Below are 7,515 nucleotides of genomic sequence, written 5' to 3' on the forward strand. Positions count from 1 at the left end.
TATTGGAGCTTCAGCTTCAGCATCAGTCCTTCCAATGAATATTCAGGACTGATTTCCTTTAGGATGGACTGGTTTGGTCTCCTTGCAGTCCAAGGGACTCTCAAAAGTCTTCTGCAACATCACAGTTCAAAAGCATCAATTCTATGGCACTCAGCTTTCTTTATAGTCTGACTCTCACATCCATACATGACTACTGGAAAAACCATAGCCTTGACTAGACGGACCTTTGTTGGCCAAGTAATATCTCTGCTTTTTAATATGCTGTCTAGGTTGGTCATAGCTTTCTTCCAAGGCAGTCACCATCTACAGTGACCTTGGAGACCAAGAAAATGATGGGACTGGATGCCATGATCTTCGTTTTTTGAATGTTGAGTTTTAAGCCAACTTTTTCACTCTCCTCTTTCCCTTTCATCAATAGGCTCTTTAGTTCCTCTTCACTTTCTGAAATAAGGGTGGTGTCATCCACATATCTGAGGTTATTGATATTTCTCCCAGCAATCTTGATTTCAGCTTGTGCTTCATCCAACTCAGCATTCCTTATGACGTACTTTGCATATACATTAAATAAGCAAGGTGACAATATACAGCTTTGACGCACTCCTTTCCCAATTTGGAACCAGTCCATTGTTCCATGGTGGCTCTTCAGACTTCCCTGGTGGCCCAGACGGTAAAGTGTCTGCCTACAATGCGGGAGACCTGGGTTCAATCCCTGGCTTAGGAAGATCTCCTGGAGAAGGAAATGGTAACCCACTCCAGTATTCTTGCCTGGAAAATGCCATGGATGGAGAAGCCTGGTAGGTTATAGTCCATGGGGTCACAAAAAGTCGGACGCAACTTCACTTTCACTTCCTAGCCCGCCATCTAGTGGCTAACATCTGAACAACAGGACACCTGAGAGCACTGTTGTCCTGTTGTGACTGTTGCTTCTTGACCTGCATACAGATTTCTCAGGAGGCAGGTAATGTGGTCTGATATTCCCATCTCTTTAAGAATTTTCCACAGTCTGTTGTGATTCACACAGTCAGAGGCTTTAGTGTAGTCAATGAAGCAGAAATAGGTGATTCTCCTTAGAATGACATTAATTTTCTTCCAACTTGCATTTCCAGCCTTCTTTGTCCTCATCTCTTCCTGTGTCTTTTCTCTTTGCAGCATTTACTCTTTCTAGATAATGTTTTACTCACTAAGTATTAGAGACCCAGGTCCACTTTCTTAAATCTTTTGCTTGTTTACTTGCCTACTGTCTTGCCGATCTGTATCTCTCTGTGCACACTGTTGCTTGAATCCAGGGTAGGCAAAGCACGAGTGGGAAATCTAGAAGAAAACTTGCAGAGCCCTAGGAACTGCAAACATTTTTTCTCTCCGGACTGGCACAGCAGCTGTAGCAGCAGCAGACACGCTGTATAACAAACTGAGATTTAACACTCATTGAAACATATTTCTCAAATGCAAACTACAAGTAATTGAGATGGAGAAAGAGGGAGAAAGAGACAGCAAGAGGACCACACAGGCTTCCCAACCCCCGGCCTCCACACCCTCCCACCTCCATTCTGGGTATCCACTAGGCCCCCAGTCGTCCCGACGACACCCCTCGCCCACCAACACACTCACACACACAGTCTCACACACTCACCCTTTGGCCTGGGGGCTGGGTCTCGCCTTAGGTAGCCAAGCCAAAGAGGACCTTTGAGACCTCGTCTGCGAAGAAGTCTTGGGGACCCCATGGGTGACTGCCAGCCCCAGGGCACCGCGTCCAGTGCAGCTGGGGCCCTGCCCAAGGCTGACGCTCCTTCCCCTTGGGGAAGCTGCTTCTTGGGCACAGCCGCTCTCTGCGGTATGTCACGGTCTGTGCCAGAGTGTCTGTCTCGGATAGGATGCCATCCTCTCCCCCGTGTCTGTCTGCCGCTTTCTGTCCGTCAGTCGCTCTGTGTCTCCTCTCTGTCTCTGCCTCCGTGTGTGTGTGTGTGTGTGTGTGTGTGTGCGCGCGCGCGCGCGCGCCCGCGTCTGTCTGTTTGCATCTCCTTCTCGCCCTCTTCGAGTCTGTCTCTGAACCTGGGGCCCCGAGTGCCCATCCTGCCCTGTGCCCAAACCCACCGGGACCCACCAGCGCGGTCACCTCTAGCGCGTCAGCCCCGCCCCTTCGCCCTATCTAGGCGCCCCTTGCCCCCACGCCGCCGTCCAAGCACAGGACTTTCCTTAGACAAGCGACAGGCAGGCACACGGACAGACACACAGACATTCGCACGCACTCACGCCAAGTGAGACAGCTGGCCGGCGCTAGTTTGTCAGCCAGAGCCAGAGCCATAGCACCTGTGAGAGGTCGGGGCCAGAGGAGGGGATGGAAGGCCAGGGGTCAGGAGAGACAGAGGCAGAAAGAGACTAAGGTTCAGAGACAGCTTCGAAGAAGGCGAGAGGGAGATGCAGGCAGGCAGACAGACAGACACGAGCGCGCGCACACGCACACACACACACGCACACGCACACACACAGGGAGGCAGAGCCAGAGAGAGGGAGACACAGAGCAACTGACAGAGAGACGGAAAGCGGGAGACAGACACGGGAGAGAGGATGGCATCCGATCCGAGACAGACACTCTGGCACAGACAGTCACACACCGCAGAGAGCGGCGGTGCGGAAGCAGCGGCTTCCCCAAGGGAGAGGGCGTCAGCTTTGGGCCGGGCGGGCCGCGGCTGGACGCGGTGCCCTGGGGCTGGCAATCACCCGTGGGCACCCCAAGACTGCTTCGCAGCCGAGGTCTCAAAGGTCCCCTTCGGCTTGGCTACCTAAGGCGAGACCCAGCCCCCGCCCCCAGGCGAGAGGGTGAGTGTGTGAGAGTGTGTGTGTGAGTGTGTTGGTGGGCCAAAGTGTGGTCGGGACGACTGGGGCCAGGTGGATACCCAGAATGGAGGCGGGAGGGTGTGGAAGCCGGGGGTTTGGAAGTCTGTGTGGCCCTCTTGTGTGTGTGTGTGCGTGTGTGTGTGTGTGTGTGTGTGTGTGTGTGTGTGTGCGCGCGCGCGCGCGCGCGCGCGACAGAAAGAGAGCGAGAGCGCGTGCGCGAGGATGGGGCTGGGGTTAGGGGTGGGGCTAGGGGTGGGGCTGCTCCTGAGATTGCCTGAGGCTGCCAAGGAAGCCCCGGACCAGACCGAGACCTCTCGGTTATCTGGTTTCCCGGAGGAATGCGGAGGGTCTCGCAGGCCGCGTGCACGTAACCCAGGTTTGCGGCGGGAGTCGGGGCCCCGGCCACCAACCCGGGGAGGAGTTGGGGCTGCGGGGACCCAAGAATTGGGACGCCACTGCCTGCGAGGGCCAGCTGGTTGGCCGGCCGGCTGGAAGGCAGGCGATGGCTCTGAGCGCTGTGGGGTGTGAGGGGCCAGGGGCAGGTGGGGCTTGCGGCGCCAGCCAGGCCAGGGGGCCGGGGGCTAAAGGAGAGGGGAGGCAAAAAGCCTACAGCACCCGGTATTCCCAGGCAGTCTCGCATCCAAGTACTAACCAGGCCCTACCCTGCTTAGCTTCCGAGATCAGAGGAGATCGAGCTCGTTCAGGGTGGTATGGCCGTAGATGGTGGTTACTGCCGCCAGGCATGTTAAGAGCCGTGCACTGAGCCTTCCTTTCGCTCTGACCTGCCTGCCTACCTGTCAGGCCAGCGGGCGGTACCTCTCCACCGGCTGCGCGCTGTACTTGAGCCGCAGCCCCACCCCCGAGCACCGCCACCCCCGGCCAACACTGGCTTCATCCTGTCTGGGGGCCTGGAGGGCTTCTGGGACCCTGAGTGGCCGCCTGGCGTGAGTGCGGGGTCTGGGGATTGGGGTGAGGGGCGCGGAGGTCTTTGCGCTCTCCAGCCATGGGCCTCCGCTCAGCGGCACCCCCTCCCTATCCAGTTCGCTGCTCAGGGCTACGTGTCTCCGGAGGTGTCTGGCTTCGGGGCGCCGCTGCCCGCGGCCAGCTGCCCGCGGTCCTCTGAGCCTCCTGCGGGCCTAGGCCAGCCCAGCCGGGGCCCTGAGCGCCCATCCTGCCCGGCACCTTCCCGGTGCCCAAACGCACCAAGAGCCACCAGCGCGGTCGACCCAAGCGCGTCAGCCACGCCCCTTCACCCTATCTAGGAGCCCCTTGCCCCTACGCCGCCCGCCAAGCACAGGACCTTCCTTAGAGAGCAGACGAGTGACAGGCAGGCACATGGACAGATACACAGACACTGGCAAGCACCACACCAAATGAGACAGCCGGCCGGCGCTAGCTTGTCAGCCAGAGCCAGAGCCATAGCACCTGTGAGAGGCCGGGGCCAGAGGAAGAGATGGAAGGCCAGGGGTCAGCAGAGACAGAGGCAGAAAGAGAGGAAGGTTCAGAGACAGCTTTGAAGAAGGCGAGAGGGAGATGCAGGCAGGCAGACAGACAGACACGAGCGCGCGCACACGCACACACACACACACACACACACACGCACACACACAGGGAGGCAGAGCCAGAGAGAGGGAAACACAGAGCGACTGACAGAAAGACGGAAAATGGGAGACAGACACGGGAGAGATAATGGCATCCGATCCGAGACAAACACGCTGGCACAGACCGTCACACACCGCAGAGAGCGGCAGTGCGCAAGCAGCAGCTTCCCCAAGGGAGGGGGCGTCAGCCTTGGGCCGGGCGTCAGCCTTGGGCCACGCGAGCCCCGGCTGGACGCGGTGCCCTGGGGCCGGCAATCATCCGTGGGGACCCCAAGACTTCCTCGCAGCCGAGGTCTCAAAAGTTCCCTTCGGCTTGGCTACATAAGGCGAGACCCAGCCCCCACCCCCAGGCCAGAGAGTGACTGTGAGAGTGTGTGTGTGTGTTGGTGGGCGAAAGTGTGGTCCAGACGACTGGGGGCCAGATGGATACCCAGAATGGAGGCGGGAGGGTGTGGCGGCTGGGGGTTGGGAAGCATGTGTGGTCCTCTTGCTGTCTCTCTCTCCCTCTTTCTCAGTCTCCCTTATCTTTGGTTTCTGGTTCTTGACATGTCTTAGTGGAGGGGTGTGTCTGTGTGTGTTTGTTTGTGTGAGTGCGTAGGCCTGGGTGTGAGAGTGGGGCTGGTGGTGGGCCTGGGTTTGGGGCTGGGCAGGCCACAGTTTAAGTGTCTTCTATGGACTCTCTTATTTATTTATTGAGTCTTCTATTTGACAGTGGCCTCCTCTATGTCCTACATGCTTGCTCTGCCTTATTTAGTTTTCTGATCCTATTACTTTGTAGGTTAAGTTAGGAATGTTTATAGTCTGATATCCACTAGATAAATTGTATACAAAACAAAACACAAGCATACAAACCCCGGAAAGGCTGAATGTAAAGGAAGAGGATCGGAAAGTTCTTTAATTTTTGTGAATTGAATGTTGGTGAGAAATTATTTCCTCCTACTGTCAGTTCAGTTCAGTCGCTCAGTCGTGTCCGACTCTGCGACCCCATGAATCGCAGCACGCCAGGCCTCCCTGTCCATCACTAACTCCCAGAGTTCTCTCAGACTCACGTCCATCGAGTCAGTGATGCCATCCAGCCATCTCATCCTCTGTTGCCCCCTTCTCCTCCTGCCCCCAATCCCTCCCAACATCAGAGTCTTTTCCAATGAGTCAACTCTTCGCATGAGGTGGCCAAAGTACTGGAGTTTCAGCTTTAGCATCATTCCTTCCAAAGAAATCCCAGGGCTGATCTCCTTGCAGTCCAAGGGACTCTCAAGAGTCTTCTCCAACACCACAGTTCAAAAGCATCAATTCTTCGGTGCTCAACCTTCTTCACAGTCCAACTCTCACATCCATACATGACCACAGGAAAAACCATAGCCTTGACTAGATGGACCTTAGTTGGCAAAGTAATGTCTCTGCTTTTGAATATACTATCTAGGTTGGTCATAACTTTTCTTCCAAGGAGTAAGCGTCTTTTAATTTCATGGCTGCAGTCACCATCTACAGTGATTTTGGAGCCCCCCAAAATAATAAGCAGGGTGATAATATACAGCCTTGACATGCTCCTTTTTCTATTTGGAAGCAGTCTGTTGGTCCATGTCCAGTTCTAACTGTTGCTTACTGACCTGCATACAGATTTCTCAAGAGGCAGGTCAAGTGGTCTGGTATTCCAATCTCTTTCAGAATTTTCCACAGTTTATTGTGATCCACACAGTCAAAGGCTTTAGCATAGTCAATAAAGCAGAAATAGATGTTTTTCTGGAATTCTCTTGCTTTTTTGATGATCCAGTGGATGTTGGCAATTTGATCTCTGGTTCCTCTGCCTTTTCTGAAACCAGCTTGAGCATCAGGAAGTTCACAGTTCACGTATTGCTGAAGCCTGGCTTGGAGAATTTTGAGCATTACTTTACTAGTGTGTGAGATGAGTGCAATTGTACGGTAGTTTGAGCATTCTTTGGCATTGCCTTTCTTTGGCATTGGAATGAAAACTGACCTTTTCCAGTCCTGTGGCCACTGCTGAGTTTTCCAAATTTGCTGGCATGTTGAGTGCAGCACTTTCACAGCATCATCTTTCAGGATTTGAAAGAGCTCAACTGGAATTCCATCACTCCACTAGCTTTGTTCGTAGTGATGCTTTCTAAGGCCCACTTGACTTCACATTCCAGGATGTCTGGCTCTAGATTAGTGATCACACCATCATGATTATCTGGGTCGTGAAGATCTTTTTTGTACAGTTCTTCTGTGTATTCTTGCCACCTCTTCTTAACATGCTTCTGTTAGGTCCAGACCATTTCTGTTCTTTATCGAGCCCATCTTTGCATGAAATGTTCCCTTGTATCTCTAATTTTCTTGAAGAGATCTCTAGTCTTTCCCATTCTGTTCTTTTCCTCTATTTCTTTGCATTGATCGCTGAAGGCTTTCTTATCTCTTCTTGCTATTCTCTGGAACCCTGCCTTCAGATGCTTATATCTTTCCTTTTCTCCTTTGCTTTCTGCCTCTTTTCTTTTCACAGCTATTTGTAAAGCCTCCTCAGACAGCCATTTTGCTTTTTTTGCATTTCTTTTCCATGGGTATGGTCTTGATCCCTGTCTCCTGTACAATGTCACGAACCTCATTCCATAGTTCATTAGACACTCTATCTATCAGATCTAGACCCTTAAGTCTATTTCTCACTTCCACTGTATAATCATAAGGGATTTGATTTAGGTCATACCTGAATGGTCTAGCGGTTTTCCCTACTTACTTCAATTTAAGTCTGAATTTGGTAATAAGGAGTTCATGATCTGAGCCACAGTCAGCTCCTGGTCTTGTTTTTGTTGACTGTATAGAGCTTCTCCATCTTTTGCTGCAAAGAATACAATCAGTCTGATTTCAGTGTTGACCATCTGGTGATGTCCATGTGTAGAGTCTCCTCTTGTGTTGTTGGAATAGGGTGTTTGCTATGACCAGTGCATTTTCTTGGCAAAACTCTGTAAGTCTTTGCCCTGCTCCATTCCACATTCCAAGGCCAAATTTGCCTGTTACTCCAGGTGTTTCTGACTTCCTACTTCTGTAGGTAACACTCATTTCATATATTGTTTTTCTAAAATGAAAGTAA

At 52.7% G+C, this 7,515-nt stretch overlaps 1 pseudogene; it reads right to left on the minus strand.

The window, feature by feature from the left end:
- Positions 1–3,438: 3,438 nt before the first annotated feature.
- On the minus strand, positions 3,439–3,557 carry LOC138088022 (5S ribosomal RNA; annotated as a pseudogene).
- Positions 3,558–7,515: the final 3,958 nt, after the last annotated feature.

Source organism: Capricornis sumatraensis, chromosome 10 (genome assembly GCF_032405125.1).
Source record: "Capricornis sumatraensis isolate serow.1 chromosome 10, serow.2, whole genome shotgun sequence".
Lineage (NCBI taxonomy): Eukaryota > Metazoa > Chordata > Mammalia > Artiodactyla > Bovidae > Capricornis > Capricornis sumatraensis.